General features: G+C 43.1%; 1 protein-coding gene across 10 annotated transcripts in view; it reads right to left on the reverse strand.

Annotated features, from left to right (window-relative positions):
* Positions 1 to 15,217, reverse strand: part of LOC126162000 (nuclear receptor coactivator 7) — a 790,565-nt gene extending 775,348 nt beyond the window's left edge. For 6 of the 10 annotated variants that reach the window (XM_049918219.1, XM_049918213.1, XM_049918208.1 and 3 more), the window contains exon 1: positions 14,989 to 15,216. The gene's annotated coding sequence lies outside the window, so the exon portion shown is untranslated. Of the gene's footprint in view, positions 1 to 14,988 lie in introns of all 10 variants that reach the window. The other 4 variants (XM_049918207.1, XM_049918209.1, XM_049918215.1 and 1 more) reach the window with 2 other exon arrangements.
* Positions 15,218 to 17,578: the final 2,361 nt, after the last annotated feature.

The following is a 17,578-nucleotide window of genomic DNA, read 5'->3' on the forward strand; positions in this document are numbered from 1 at the left end:
TAATACAGCTGGAGGAATTTCGTCATTTTTGAACATATATTATACTAGGATAATGGAATGTAGTCGAATTAAGTCGGGTGATGCTGAGGCTATTAGATTAGGAAATGAGACACTTAAAGTAGTAAAGGAGTTTTGCTATTTGGGGAGCAAAATAACTAATGATGGTCGAAGTAGAGAGGACATAAAATGTAGACTGGCAATGGCAAGCAAAGCGTTTCTGAAGAAGAGAAATTTGTTAACATCGAGTATAGATTTAAGCGTCAGGAAGTCATTTCTGAAAGTATTTGTATGGAGTGTAGCCATGTATGGAAGTGAAACATGGACGGTAAATAGTTTAGACAAGAAGAGAATAGAAGCTTTTGAAATGTGGTGCTACAGAAGAATGCTGAAGATTAGATGGGTAGATCACATAACTAATGAGGAAGTATTGAATAGGATTGGGAAGAAGAGAAGTTTGTGGCACAACTTGACCAGAAGAAGGGATCGGTTGGTAGGACATGTTCTGAGGCATCAAGGGATCACCAATTTAGTATTGGAAGGCAGTGTGGAGGGTAAAAATCGTAGGGGGAGACCAAGAGATGAATACACTAAGCAGATTCAGAAGGATGTAGGTTGCAGTAGGTACTGGGAGATGAAGAAGCTTGCACAGGATAGAGTAGCATGGAGAGCTGCATCAAACCAGTCTCAGGACTGAAAACAACAACAACAACAACATTATACTAGCTGACGTCCCAAGTCGTCCGTTTCAATTATGGATATACGAAGACTCAGCTATTTGACGTGCAAAAAGGTATGATCATTGGCTTTCGGGCCAACTGTGGAAGCGTTTCCGAAAAGGCTGAGTTTGTGAACTATTCGCGTGCCGTCATACTGTGCAGAGCAAAGTGGTGCGATCTAAAATCGACGCCGAGGAAGCTGGTGCATCACGGGCTGTAGACAGGGATGAACGACATAAGGAGAACTGTTTAGCAACTGACCGTCCAAATGAAACAAGGAGCTGCGAACAGTCTTCTTAACGACAGTCCAGCGAACATTGATGCTATGGGCCTTCGCAGCAAGCGCGCTGGTCCATGCACCCATGCTGACTGCTGTCGTCGGCGCCGAAGGCTGCAATTCGCACGCCATTACCGAAACTGGACATTTACTGGGTGGCGACAGGTGTCCTTTTCAGGCTGTAGGATGTCAGGGTCCAGGCTGGAGGGAGGGAGAGTCATGGTCTGCAGAATGGTTTCGCGGCTTTTCTGGATGATCTCTCGAAGTCACAGTGGATCAACGGAAATATGCATCTAACCTTGGGATCTGTGTCCACTTCTACATGCACGATGGCATCTAGCAGAAGGATAATGCAACGTGACACAAAGCTCGCAGTGTACGTGAGTAGTTCGAAGAGCACCAGGATGAGTTTATAGTAGACCCGGGGCCACCTAACTCCCGGATTAAAACCCAATGGAGAATCTGCGGGATCACCTCCATCGAGCTGCTCACGCCATGGATCCTCAACCGAGAAGCCTATCTCAGCTGCCCACGACACTGGAGTCGGCATGGTTCAGCATCGCTATCGCTTGTTGGTACGTTCCGGAACGTCACTGGCATTCTTCCTGCACCTCGCAGCAGTCCGCGCTCCAAAAGGTGATCACATTTCAGTCACCGGACAGTGCATTTCAGTCACGGGACAGTGCATTTCAGTCACGGGACAGTGCATTTCAGTCACGGGACAGTGCATTTCAGTCACGGGACAGTGCATTTCAGTCACGGGACAGTGCATTTCAGTCACGGGACAGTGCATTTCAGTCACGGGACAGTGCATTTCAGTCACGGGACAGTGCATTTCAGTCACGGGACAGTGCATTTCAGTCACGGGACAGTGCATTTCAGTCACGGGACAGTGCATTTCAGTCACGGGACAGTGCATTTCAGTCACGGGACAGTGCATTTCAGTCACGGGACAGTGCATTTCAGTCACGGGACAGTGCATTTCAGTCACAGTGTCGCGTTCTCCTCGTACTACTGTCAAATCTGGAGCATCACTGTTAGTAACTGTGACAGCGCCTAATCGCAGATGATGTACTTTCTCTCTCATGACAAGCAGTTGAAACCAAACGATTAAACTCCACGAGATCTCTAGCTCAAATTATTTTCTTTTGTTTCTTACAACATTAAATGAAAGTGCACAAAAGTCACTGTAGGTGGCCCTCACAGTGCACGCGACATTTATCAACTGTGAACGTAAAAGTTATCCGAAAGACCGTTTACATTTTTCGTAGTGACAGGTATAGCTTCCTGCTTATATACTCCTGAATGAGCACCAGCAGTGAAATGTACTAATTTATCAGCAGCGTGAAATAACTGCGCTTCAGGCAACGCGCCACATGAAAGGCAAGTGGTCACGAAGAAGTCACTCGCACCGCAACACCGTTTCAAGGTGTATCTCTGAGCTCACAGGTTATACTAATAATACTATTAGGCTTGAAAATGAGTGAAACGAGAACTAAGGACTAATTCATATGCGGTGAAGAAACAATCGACCGTCAGGTATTTGTATCTGCTCCCCACAAAAACACAGTTCCAATTTCAGTTGCCACCCTGCTCAGAAAGAGTGAGAGCAGTTAGTCTGCACCTTCACGCACATCATTCAGGAGTCACTGTTCCGTGTTATTCTTACCACCATTAGACGCTCGTTTTCCTGTTCTATTCGGCAAAATAACTAGAATCCATCAATCGTGTAAAAATAAGTTTCTATGTCCTGTCGGCGACTAGATGATTAGCGCACGTTCTGACTCGGGAAACAGGTAGCACCTGTTCTCAAAGCAATCAGCCCGGCTCTGGCTCTGAGCACTATGGGACTTAACGTCTGGGGACATCAGTCCCCCCCCCCCCCCCCCCCCTAGAAGTTAGAACTACTTAAACCTAACAAACCTAACTAACCTAAGGACATCACACACATCCGTGCCCGAGGCAGGATTCGAACCTGCGACCGTAGCAGCAGCGCGGTTCCGGACTGAAACGCCTAGAACCGCTCGCCACAACGGCCGGCCGAATGAGCACGATGTTGGCTTTATGCCAATTACGAAACAACTGAAAATTTAAGTAGAGGGTCTGGACAGGGATTCGAAGGGTGCTCCTAATGAAAGCGAGTCCAGACTTAGCCACTGGTACACCTCGCTGTTTGTATACTTAAAGCCAATAGGTGAGTTTTACATCTGTAAAGCGAATACTGCTCCTGTGAAGTCAGTAAGTGTATCTTTTATTTGTAAAGAACAGGAAAGGATTCGCCACTTGGCTGCTTGCTCTTGATATCTGAGTGGTGGCAACCATGGAATCACGCCCCAGCTCTCTCCGCCGGGATACCTGGAGACGGCAGAAAGTGAAAGGAAGCAGCCTTTTACGTCGGTCACTTTCCTTCCTCCTGTCGCCACTAAAAACGAAGTGTACTCGCACTGCTATTCCCTGCTCATGGTGGAAGAAGCAGTCGGACGTCTGTCCTACCAGACACGTGGACGTACGGTTGTCTGTCAAAAAGTTTAGATATGATCTACCTGCAGAGCCACCAGTACTGCCCAAAAGCCTCAAAATGCAGGAAGGGATGCAGAGGTATCACTGAACAAATCATCTTAATGCCAACGAAACAATTTTTCTAAGAAATATATTTCTCATTCTCTACGTAGAGACACGTGTCGTACGTTTTTTAAGCTTTGTGAGCTTTTGCAGTTGTTTTCCAAAATATTGTGTGCGAGATTTTAGTGTCCTGCAGAGCGTCTGTCAGTCATCCTTGTAGGTAGGCAGCCAAACACAGTAATGTGGCCCGTTTTAAACGTTTCAGTCCTTATCTTTTATAATTGATTTTTTTTCCATATTCTCCAGTGATATTATCTGCATGTCATGGATCGTCTTTTATAACTCTAGTTATAATGTTTTCTAAATTTTTTTATTGTGCTGTGTGTGTTGATACAGCTTGTTTTGAGAATTCCTCATTGTTGTAACTGATTTTCACCCTTCTCGTCTCCCTATGCAAGGACGCTAATGACCTCTCAGTCCAGCGCCCTAAAACGCTGATTGTTCGATTCGTGATCCACAGAACAGTCAGGAAATTTTCAGCCTAATACCTGCCTAACTACGTTAGTAGTGTGGCAGAGGAAGTCCTATGCGGGACTGCTTGAGAAATAATTTCTAGTTCTGGCATTTCCCCTCACAACCAAGGGAAGCTTCAAGAAATCGTTCGTCAGAACCGTACTTTACTAACACATTTTTATCCCTGGAATAAAATATCTATGCATGGGAAATGGACTAGGGGAGTATAGAAAAATGGGACACTTTTTGAATGAGAGCACGAAATTCCAAGATACAATGTTTTCACGAATACTCTTCTCTAGCAGTTCAGTGCTGTTTGACATCAAGTAACCATCGTTGCAACGCTGATTAAGTGCAGTGTTATCAAGGTACTTATGCACTTAATACGACAGCGAGACGAAGATTTATAATTACAATCGTTGCCAACGGAAAATTTAATTTTTTCAACATAACAAAATTCCTCTAAGTTTATTTTGATGTACCCAATCAATAGCGCTAACTCACATTATTTTGGTGCAATATCCATGTTTTCGGGAGGTTTTCTTTGATTTTTTACACAAATGTTGAAACTAGAAATCTCCCCCCAAATATTTAAATCTGTCCACTAACGCACAAAACGGAAAACATAAAAGCACAGAGGTAGAAATCGAATTTGTTTACTTGTGAACACCATTATGATCAAACTCTTTAGTAACTGGAGCACCTGTATCAGCGACGTGTTCTGATTTGGAATTACGCAGCTCTTCACTTTCACACCACGTTTAGCATTTTTATTTTGAGGTAGGAACGAACAATATGACCAGATAATTACTTTGCCTTTCCACAACGTTGCCAAGTAACAAATGACAAAATAATGTGATCGAATCAGTTCTTTATTGTTAGGGATTAACATCTGTTGACAGCGCAGTAATTATAAACTTAAAACAGACGTCGTTCGAAGTCTGCAGGGCAGTTTTAAATGCTGGATGCTAAAAAAACACTTGCGTATAATTTGAAGATGAAGTATCATGTTGCTAAGATTTGTTTGTCAGTTTATAGCGTACAAAATTAAATGCAAACTATGGGATCCATTTCACACAAGCTGCGTCTATTCCGGAGGAAAGTAAGTATAACCACAAAGTGTTTCAACGTTATCAGTCTAAATGTCAAGGTAGTCACACGAACATTCATTTTGTGTGTGCGCGGGGAGGGGGGGAGGGGGAAGTGCCGTTAGCTACACTTCGAAATGACACAGCGAAACGTGTGCCATAAAACAAAAATAAACAAGCGTCCATACACAGATTAAACGCTGTACGACAGACTGCACGTGCAGCAAACGGCCAATCAGATGTAAGCAAGCGTTTGAACAGTAATTGCTGAAATTGTGCACGAGGTTCTAATAGCGTGGATACTCCTGTGGTTTTAAAATTAATCGTAAGGTTACAATGAAAGGGCCGTAAATTTTGACACGGTTGACAACGATGACGATAAAATAAGACGTCTTCCGTGACTTCCAAAGCCACAAGATTTGTTTAACAGCCTGCCAGTGTGGACTGCAGTTGCAAAGCGTACGGTTCCTAGGCTCTTCTAAAGCGTCTCAAGAGATCTGAGCAATGTAATTTGCGCGAAGGCTGATGCTGCGACTGATGATAATGCTGTGACGACAGCGACAGAAGAGCCAAAACGGAACCTTTGCGTTCCGTCGACGGCTAGATAATTGGAGACTGAGCACAAACTCTGATCAGGGGAGGTTAGGAAAGTAAATCGATGACGTCCTTTTCAAAGAACTACTCCGCTCTTTTACTTACAGGGAAAAGACGAAAAACCTGAATGTTACTACTGGACGGGTATTTGAACAGCTGGTATCCCGAATGAGAATCTTTTAACCACAGTGTCATCCCGCTCGGTCTTAAGAACAAACCTTGCACTGGATTACAAAGATCTGAATAGCCAACAGAAAAAGGTTAACTTTCGTATGCCTGAGTGACAAGTAACTTACTGAGAGTCCGAGCTTTGTTAAACAAAGGTAGATCACAGTCTTCACATAACACGCTTGCTAGGAGAGTTTTGGTTTAACTTACCCTCGTCGTCCACTGACATTAGATGACCTGCGTGGGGAGGTGAAGATCCTTGCAAAGAATCATTTACCAGAAGTGACTGGAAATAAATCGAAAAGGGTCGTTTACTGGGAAGCGAGGGATGGTGTGCGACAATCGATATCTACGTAGCCAGTCTTCTAACGTTTTAAGCTAAGTGTCTCGATAATTTACGTATCAACATAGATTTGTGTTTTAACTGCAAGTACAAGCTACCAACAGGAGGTGTACAGATGGAGGTGACAAAATTCACGGGATACTTCCTAGTATCAGGTAGGAGCTCTTTTTGCCTGACCTAGTGCAGCCACTATGTGGCATGGATTCAACGAGACGTTTGAAGTACTCTGCAGAAATACTGTCATGCTGCCTATATACCCGTCCGTAATTGCAAGAGTGTTGCCGGTGCAGGATGTTGTGCATGAAGTGACCTCAAGATTACTTCGGCGAGATTCGTGTAGTGCGATCTCGCTGGCCAAATCATTCGGTAGAACTGGCCGGAATGTTCTTCAAACCAATCGCGAACAATTCTGGCCCAATGATATGACATCGTTTGTGAACATGAGGTCCACGAATGGCTTCAAATGGTCTCCAAGTAGCCGTACAGCAATTTCGAGTCAATTCTCGGCTCAGCCGGACCAGAGGACGCAGTCCACTCCATGTAACCACAGGCCCCACCATTGCGGAACCACCACCAGGTTGCACAGTGCCTTGCTGACATTCTGGGTCCACGGCTTCGTTGGGCCTGCGCTACACTAAGCCCACAAGAGCTCTTACTGTGGTGTCACCGCCAGACACCACACTTGCTAGGTGGTAGCTTTAAATCGGCCGCGGTCCATTAGTACATGTCGGACCGGCGTGTCGCCACTGTCAGTAATTGCAGACCGAGCGCCACCACACGGCAGGTCTAGAGAGACTTACTAGCACTCGCCCCAGTTGTACGACGACTTTGCTAGCGACTACACTGACGAAGCCTTTCTCTCATTTGCCGAGAGACAGAATAGCCTTCAGCTAAGTCCATGGCTACGACCTAGCAAGGCACCATTAATCCATTTCAAGAGAGAGTCTCACTTGTATCATCCAGAATGCTGTATACAAATGATGGATTAAAGTTAAGTATTCCAGCAGCTACGTACTTTTCTTTATAGCCTTCATTACGTATCCTGTTTCAGATTTAGGCAAGCCTGCGTGAATTAAACGCGTGTCTTTCGGTTACCCGTCACTGTGGACTGGCTGTCTTGTCAGTTCACAACACTTACCAACTGAAATCGGGACTCGTCTGAGTAGGCCACCGCATCCCTGTCCTCTGGGGCCCAACCGATGTGGTCACGAGCCCAGGAGAGTCGCTGCAGGCGATGTACCGTTTTTACGCAGTGTTGCTCGCCAACAGGCAACTGTACGCAAACACCGCTTTTCTCCGTCTTTAAGTGAAGGCCGCGGACCTCTGCATTGTGCGTGGTAACGAGTAACGTCGGTACTCTTGACACTGAGGATCTCGTAATACTGAATTACGAAACGATTTCCGAAATGGATTTTGCCATGCGTCTGACTCCAACTACCATTCCACGTGTAAACTCTGAATTCCCGTCGTGCGGCCACAATCACATCGGAAATGTTTTCACGTGAATCACCTGAGAACAAATGACAGCCCCGCCAGTGCACTACTCTTTGACGTCCTGGGTACGCGGTACTGTCGCCATTTGTATACGTTCGTATCGGTATCCCAGGACTTTTGTCACCTCAGTGTACAGCGTTGTTTTGAATCGCCTCCGCACTACTTAGTTCTAGTAGCGGTAGCGTACATCCTCTGACGGTAACTCGCGACCTTCATCTTCATATCTGGACTATCAGACCAATTGTGAGATTGGGCTGAAGAGTTCCTAGATAACAGAACGCAGCATGTCATTCTCAATGGAGAGAAGTCTTCCGAAGTAAGAGTGATTTCAGGTGTGCCGCAGGGGAGTGTCTTAGGACCGTTACTATTCACAATATATATATAAATGATCTTGTGGATAACATCGGAAGTTCACCGAGGCTTTTTGCGGATGATGCTCTAGTATATCGAGAGGTAACAATGGAAAATTGTACTGAAACGCAGGAGGATCTGCAACGAATTGACGCATGGTGCAGGGAATGGCAATTTAATCTGAATGTAGACAAGTGTAATGTGCTGCGAATACATAGAAAGAAAGATCCTTTATCATTTAACCACAATATAGCAGGTCAGCAACTGGAAGCAGTTAATTCCATAAATTATCTGGGAGTACGCATTAGGAGTGATCTTCAATGGAATGACCACATAAAATTAATCGTCGGTAAAGCAGATGCCAGACACAGATTCACTGGAAGAATCCCAAGTAAATGCAATCCGGAAACAAAGGAAGTAGGTTATAGTACACTTGTTCGCCCACTGCTTGAATACTGCTCACCGGTGTGGGATCCGTACCAGATAGGGTTGATAGAAGAGAGAGAGAAGATGCAACGGAGAGCAGCGCGCTTCGTTACAGGATCATTTAGTAATCGCGAAAGCGTTACGGAGATGACAGATAAACTCCAGTGGAAGACTCTGCAGGAGAGACGCTCAGTAGCTCGGTACGGGCTTTTATTGACGTTTCGAGAACATACCTTCACCGAGGAGTCAAGCAGTATATTGCTCCCTCCTACGTATAAATCGCGAAGAGACCATGAGGATAAAACCAGAGAGATTAGAGCCCACACAGAGGCATACCAACAATCCTTCTTTCCACGAACAATACGAGACTGGAATAGAAGGGAGAACCGATAGAGGTACTCAAGGTGCCCTCCGCCACACACCGTCCGTCAGGTGCTTGCGGAGTATGGATGTAGATGTAGCTGTAGCTGATATATTACACATTACAGCGTCGTTGCTTTCACAGATCACAGACGAAACATGGAATTTATATGCATGGGATTAAAATCTGTTCTAAGTCGTTAATGCTTCTTCTACCTTCGCATTATTCAAGGGCCAGAAAAGCTTAAGATAATTCAGTTCGTTATTGAATCCTAGCCTAGAGCTTTGACAGCTTAACATAGAAGATAAATGACAATTTCACGATAAAAAGGTTACTATTTACTTGCGCAAAATATTTCTAATGTTTTCAGCTTTTTAAGCCTTTCCGGTTACTTTATTTCTAGCTGGACGTCATATGTGGGCTTTCTTTTCAGTAATCCAAAGCTTACGCCTAAAGGACTGCGGACACGAACTTCTGTGTCCCGACAGTCGTGGAAAAAGGAGAGGATTAAGGCTTACCGGGACTGGTCGGAAGAAAGTATCACCGCGAGGCGCCATGTCACGAGTCGCGCGGCCGGAGGTTCGAGTCTTCCCTCGGTCATTTGCGTGTGTGCGTGTGCGCGTGTACGTTAGAGTAAGTAATGTTTAAGACCAGGGACCGATGACCACAGCAGTTTGGTCCCTTAGGAATTCATACAGATTTGAACATTTTTTGAAGAAGGTATCAGACCAACATAATAAAATACTGGGCCATATTTGGCAATCAGAGCTGTCTGATTACTCGTCTGTGTGGGTACACAAACAAATGTTTCTGAATGTGAATGTATGCCACTGCTCGCTGACAAACTGTTCAGTATCCTTGAGATGAGAGCAGACAGAAAAGTAACCTCTATTTTTATTTGGAACACACTTGACTGCATCTAGATAACACTAAGCACGGCCGTTATGGACACCGTGAAAGACGTTATTTCATCTGCATGGTCAACAAGGCAATGTTAACCATTTAGAGCGGTGAGGGAGAGACATTGTCTTATGGTAAAGAAATGATACCCTATAACACTGACATTTGCTGCACCATCAGCACAAATATTTTATTGGGGTTTAAGACTTGTTCTGCCTTTAAGAGCGGTTAAAATACCGTCTTAACATTATATGCGCTGTAACCAGCCGATTTCAGCAAAATATACCGTATTTCAGCATCTTAAAATATCTTGAAGACACGATCCACTAACACATAAGAAGATCAGATTCAGAAAATAATGTTCTTGTGAAACAACATGCTCTATTCACACAAAGCAACAAGTGCTATCGACAAAGGCTATCAAATTGGTTTTTGTGGTACACCCAACGAAAGCTTTTGAGAACGACTCAACTGTGCGACTACTCATGATTTCCCGCTAAAATCGTCACAGTTCTTACTAATTGACGGTAAGTTATCTAGTGAAAACGAAGGGACATCTGGAATTCCGTTTTCAATATGAACAAAAAAGTTTAGTATACATTCTGAGACGCCCTAAGATTGTTTCCAGATGCTGCTGACATTTACTCTCCAACAGGTTATCAGGAGACAAAATAATTACAAAATGATTTAGTCAATATATCTAGATCGTGGAGTAAGTGGGAACTGACCATGAACAGTAAAAAATCTGATGTCCTCCGCAAGTACTAAAACAACCGTTACATTTCGACTACACAACAAGGGAAATACATTTAAAGCTTGTCGATTCAACTAAATACCTATACATTACAATTACGAACAACTTTAATTGTACCTGTCACATAGAATGCTGTGGGGAAGGCGAATCAAAGACTTTGATTTTATTGGCAGATGGTGCAACAAATCTACTAGGGTGATACCTACAACTCTTTTTCCATTCCTTTTCTGAAATAATGCTACGTTATACGGAATCCCTACCAGATGGGACTGACGAAGGGCATCGAATGAGTTGAGAGGGCAGCTCTTTTTGCACTATTACGATACAGGAAGAAACTGTCAGGATATGGTGCGGGAACTGACTGCAATCATTAAAACAAAAACGTTTTTCGATATAATAGCTGTCACGAAAAAATTTGATGATCATTTTACCACACTTTTGAGAGTGGAACTGAAAGTGGTCCCATGCACCCTCTGCTAAAAACTTTAGTGTGAATCACAAAATAGTCAGGTGTAGACAGTTTTCCACTATGTTTCGTGCTTCCCTGGAAACATTCTGGATAATAAAGGTTCCCTGCTATTCACATATAACCAAGTCCTACTGTAGTGATCCTATTGTATGTCGGCAGTCTAGATTTTCTACTGCTTACTCCACTGAAGCTTCGCCGTTATATCTACCTAGTTTAACTGAGTTTCGGCAGAAAAAAATATGCACGCAGCGTTTCGTTTAAGCAGATCCCGCAGAAATTTATTCAGTGACACTGCTAATGCGGACCAATCTGAGGCTCACCTCCGTTACTCTCGTTTCCATAATCTTTCTCTCTTCCAGTTCTGTTTACTACAAACTTTTTTCTAAGTACTTTTATTCATTATCATGACAAATATTGTAGCTACGTACATCCCTAGAAGATCGATTGTTGTCACAGGCGCACCACTAAGAACAACTCACAAAATTAGCCTTTCAAGTTCATAAGCTCCCACACCATTATACATACACACCTCCCGTGTCCTCTCAGTGATCATGGACTTTTTGGACACACGCGAAACAAATGTGTACAGTGTGCCGAGACTAAGAGTCGAAAATATTAATGCATCATTGTTTATTTTTTTATAGTAACCATTTCCTAGTACGTATTATTTTGCATCTGTGCGTTGCGGGATTGTAGACCACATTCTAAACTCTAACGTTACGGTGTTCCTGGGGCATAGAATCAGCAGAGATTCATAAATAAACATTCTTGTGGGAAACAGCTTTCTTCATTCATACACGGCATCTTGCAAACCATCGCGGCAGGTGTAAACGTACATTCAAGTTTTCCTTGGTATCCAAGAGGAGTTCGACTTAGTACTGCATCGTCGGCAACTAAGATACGATATTACTGACGATCTTCGCACAAGTATGTGATTGGCTCGAGAAATGTCTAATAGAACATAGTACGTTATAGTGGACGACAAATGTTATACAGAAACGGAAGCAAGATCAGGTTTGCCCCAAGGGAAGTTAATAGATCCCCTAATGTTTTCCATATATATTAAAAATTTATCAGAAAGGCTTAGCAGCACTACGTGACTGTATGTCGGTGACGCAGTTCCGTGCAGGGAAGTATCGCCGTTGGACTGCAGATGGACTGACAGAATTCTTATTCTCTTAATGAATGGCAGCTCTCTTTAAATGTAGATAAATTTGAGACGTCAACTATATAAAAAAGGACAGGTTATTAGCTGTTTACAGGTTTTGTGACGAAGATAGTGAGAACATTGAAGTGCCGAAGTATTTAGGGGTACACTAGGAAGCGATGTAAAGTGGGGCAGTCATGAAAAATCTGTATTGTGGGAGGCGAATGAAAGATTTGTTGGAACGATTATGTAAATATATGAAGTGCCATACAAGACTCTAGAGCGTTTAATGTTAGGGTATTGTTTCAGACTCTAGAGCTCTTATCAAGACGACGCGAAGTAACGCAGAGACGCGCTGATACGATCACACAAAGTCGGTGTACATAATACTGAAGTAACATAAATGCTAGGAGAATTTCAACTGGAATTCTTGGAAAGGACACAACGTTTTTGTGAAACCCTGTTGGCTAAGTTTAGAGAACCAGTATTAGAAAAAGGCAGTGCGACCTGTGTTCTGCCACATGCGTGCCTCTTAGAGATCTCTTACAGAGGCGTAGATGCTTTGTCCTTCGCTCAATAAGAGACTTAAAAGAAAGCTTATATTTTTACGATATGTCGTCCGCCATGCACTGTACGGTGGCTTGTGTAGTATCTATAGATGTATTAAGACCACATCTTTGAAAGGCAATATGTTAGACACTTTTAAGCAACATGTTTCTCCTCGCGAGTTGTTCTATCTGTGGACTTTAAATAGCCGCAATTAACACTGACAGATACGGAGCCATAACATCCCGTTTAAGCGCTAGCAAAGTAATACAATATAGCCACATTCCGTGATGACTCAAGTTTTATAACGCACCGTGGTAAAACAATTAAGCAGTAGCAGTGTTGCTGTGAAATATTACGTAATATTTCAAGCTTCGATGACAAACACGCGAGACTCGTGCAAAGTAGAAAGTCTCGCTTCCTGCGATAGTAATGTGTAACAGACATTATCTAACCACGGAGGGACAGGACGGATGGTAGTGGCTCAGCCGCAGGAAATAACGCACCGCTGGCGGAAGGAGCGAAGCAGCGACAGCTTCCCGGAGACAACTGGGGGGAACTGGGTCACACACAGCAGCCGCGGCGGCTGCTCCGCTACCTGTTGCTGTCGCGCTGCCTGCCCACACAGCTGAGGGGGCACACAAAACCTTGGATACGCGTCTTATCCACAAAGATACCGCAGGTCACAGGTCGAGGACGCTGCTCACAAGGCAAAACCAAATCTTACACTTTGACGCCCACTCCCCGTCCGTCGTACCGAACAACGCAGAAATTTTCCAGCTGTCTTATTAGGATCTACAGTTCGATATCGGTCTCTTGTGTGTCTTCTGCTAGAGAGTCATATTTGGTAATTTTTGGATGACAACTTACGTACTTCGAAAATGTGATCTTTCGGTGCACTGGCGTCTAAGTTCTTTCTAAAAACTTCAATTCATAAAATGGCTAGATAAATCATGTCTACATAAACTCATAATTCACTTGGGGATACAATTATTTTTCTGTGAATTAAAGTGACTTTCACCACTGGCTGTATTGTGTGTAGTAGAAATCTATGTCGAGGACTGTATTGCTTTCGTAAGCCTTAGTACTGCGATGCCATATCATTCGCGGTAGAACAGTGCATAGTTTTACACGAACTTTCGAACTGATGACAGTTGTATCAGTAATTCGCTTTCCACCAGATGCAACATCGCTGTAACGTGTCACATTACTTTTCTGGTCAAAGTATCATAGTGTTGACAAACAATGAAGCAATTCAAGATAACTAAAACTGTGGAGTGAGATTAGTTCGGATAAACACGAGACATCGAGTGGGTATGGAGGACGCCAGCGCCAAAAGTAGTCGACTATTTGGAGCAGCGGGAGTGTCAAAGTGCTGTGTAATCTAAACTGACAAGCAGTAAGAGTGTTTTTTGTTGCCTCACGAAACCAACATGCAAAATTCCATGATCCAATTTGCAGCAATCTACGAATATTATTCAATCCTCTACAAATCGATCATGCGGAGACCGTGAAAAAACACGAGTAACAGTTTACACAGATTATATGCATACAGTCAGCCACCGGGAATAGAAATAAACCCAAATACTTGGTACAATAAAACCAATATTCTACCACGGACTTCATAAATGTAGGTGCTACGGAGGGCCACAATAAAAAGTAATGAACTTTTTAAGGGGTACTTTCAGTTAGCCTTTACCATGAACATTACAATAACTTGCAGTGTATACGTAATGTCACGCTGTAAATGTGGAAGTATGCAGTTCTATTCCCTGTGAGTCAACAGACTACTTTTGGCACTCAACACGAGTTTGATGCTTTGTGCACTGTACGTCAGAAGCAGCAGCATTGGTCGTATTCTAACTTAATTCACAGACAATCACTCTTAACACTACCCCACCTACTAAGGCAAACGAACTTTTTTCTTCAGTCGTCTCATAATAGTCCTCCCATTTTCTTTTACCAAAACACACAAAGGACTGTACATCAGCACTGTTTAAAATGGGGAAGTTTATGTTATCAGGACGTAAATGAGCCACGAAACTTTCTACAACTTGCAGTACTATGTTTCTGTTATACTCCATAAGAACCATGTTTATTTTCAAGTCAAAATATGTTCAGACTACGAATCCCCTAACTCACATTCGGCAAAACTGTTTTGATTTGGCGTCAGGCATGCCCTTTTCAGACAGAAAACCGTCGTACTCGGCATCAGTAAGTAACTCTACAACAATCAGATATACTTCAGCACAAAATACACAGCCTCACTTTATACTAACCTAGTTTAAAACATTCCACGCCGGTTCAGTATCTTCTGTAAATTCTCTTCAGTCTGCAAATTAATCAATTAACCGGATATAATAAAGTAAACTAACTCAGACACGAATACAATAGAACGACTTTAGAAACGGTAGCAAAAAACACTCGCGAAAAACTTGCGCAGTCTTTGTTTACATCGCACACGCACGCGCAGACGGCACTGCAACGCACCACAGCAGACGCTGGTCGCGAACCAAACTGAGCGGCGGCTTTCTTGCCATGTGCGAGAAGGCAGTCACTGGCCTTAGCCAGAGATACTACTACCACTTGCTTCCGACTCAACTCAAGGAACATCGCGGCGCAGAGCTCACACTCGGCCGGCGCGCCTACCGGACGGCGCTGTGAAAGTCAGCGAAAGCCGCCGCTTACGAGTGTGCGACGACAACAGCACCGCACTAGAGAGATTAGTTCACTCTGCGTCCTGGAGCGCAGTACTAAGAATAGACAGACAGTGATGCGTTGCATTAAAACGGCAGTCGTACTTAATTTAATTTGTTTAGCTTTCATTGTAAACGATATGGAAAAAATAATACTTCATTTCGGATAATATTAATAAATGATGCAATATCTGGTAAAAAAGCATAGTTAATGTTGATGTGGACTTTTCACTTTTCAGCGGAGTGCGTGCTTTTTTGAAACTTAAAGGCAGTTCAAAACCGGTGTAACAGACCGGGACTTGAATCCGTAAACCTTGCAAGTTAGGAAATTTTGCAGTTTCTAGTCTCAGTCTATACCTGCTTACATATTCTGTAAACGACTGTGAAGTGCATGGCAGAAGGTACTTAACATGGTGCACATTGGAGTGTTCTATTTGCGTGTGGAGAGCGGGGAGAATGACTGCTCGAATGCTGCCGTGATTGTTGTAAACAAAATAATCTTGTCTTAAAGGTCACTGTAGGAGCGACACTTTGGCGGATGACAAATATCTCTGGATTCTTCACTTAGTACTGTTTCTTGAAACTCTGTAAGTAGGATTTCGCGAGATACTTAGGAATCTTCATAGCGTCTGCCAATTTTACATTTTTCAATATTTCCGTAACGCTCTCCTGTGAGTAAAATAAACTTATGACCATTGCTACACCCTTCTTTGAATAAGTGCAGTATCTCAGTTTAGCTCCAATCGATATGGGTCACACAAACGTGAGCATTTTCCTAGTATTCTACCAATAAGAATCTTTGAATAAGTTTATTATTTCAGTTTAGCTCCATTCGATATGGGTCCCACAAATGTGAGCATCTTCCTAGTATCCTACCAATGAACCGCGATCTGCCATCTTTCCTTACCTATGATCGTGCCTATGCAATCATTCTATAGGGCTATTATAAGTGATTCGTTCGTTTTCAGAGTTATACTGTTTCCAAAGTATTCAAAGTTCTATTTTTTTTCGACGTATTACGTGTACAAATGTGGCTGATGCATGAATTGAACCGTAAATTCACCTAGTTTTCATTGTGCCCATCAGCTTGCGTTACGAGTGCAGAGCCATGACAAAATGAGGACAAAGCACCAAAAGAGTTTTTGGGTGTTGAAGTGTGCGAGATGTTTCTGTGTTAAAACAGTATAGTGTTTATTCAGAAGGAATTGTGTAAAACAACCGCCGTTTAAAGAGAGCGCTGTGCGTTGGTACCGGTAATTTAGGGAAAGTGATTGTCTCTGTAAACAGTAAAGTACCACTCGAACAAATGTGCTATACGCAACCATGGAGAGAGAAAGATAAAGTTTCTTACATAGAAAAAAGATTCTGCGCAAGCCGCTTATCTTGGAAAAAAAAACCGACACCGTCCGCAGCTCGCGCAATTGTTAAAACCGGATGACTGTGGCGAGCATGACAATGTAGGAAGAAGCACTTGAGAATGAACATTTCGCCTCCAAGCTGATATTCAACGACGAAGGAACCTTTTATTTATCTGGACAGGTAAATCACCAAAATGTGAGATTGTGGGACACTGAAAATCCTCACGAAATTCAAGAAATATTGCATCCATTTGATCGTCTTAATCCATGGCTTTCATAATGTCATGTGAGAAAAGTAGAAGTTGGGTTTCGTATGATCGATGCATTCGGAATCCATACTAGTTAACAAGGAGAGGGTTATTGTATTCGATATACCTCATTATGCATGAACTCAGGATACGCTCAGGGATTGTACAACATGTCAGCGTGATCGGACGATAGTTGAGAACAGGACGGAACATTTGCTCATCACTACCGCAAACCTGCTTATAGACTGGTGTGGTATGTGCTTTCGTCCAATCAATGGGAACAGTTTTTTGTGCGAGGGATGTACGCATACGGTTTTAACACACCATGAATTTTCAGTCATTCTAATCAAAAAGTTGCTGATGTGAAGGATAAAAAAAGACTTGAAGCCACTGCAACGGAATATTGCAAAGACCTAAGAATTAGATTTGTACGTTCTGCAACCAAGTAAAGAAATAACGAATGTTTAGGCGCTGACGTATTGTTAAGAGAAGTTAGGTTAAAACCCCAGCATGCGTTTGAAAGTTGTAACGTCAACGCAAAGGTCAGTTTCGTATGTAAACCCTACA

Source organism: Schistocerca cancellata, chromosome 2, assembly GCF_023864275.1.
Source record: "Schistocerca cancellata isolate TAMUIC-IGC-003103 chromosome 2, iqSchCanc2.1, whole genome shotgun sequence".
NCBI classification, from domain to species: Eukaryota; Metazoa; Arthropoda; class Insecta; order Orthoptera; family Acrididae; genus Schistocerca; species Schistocerca cancellata.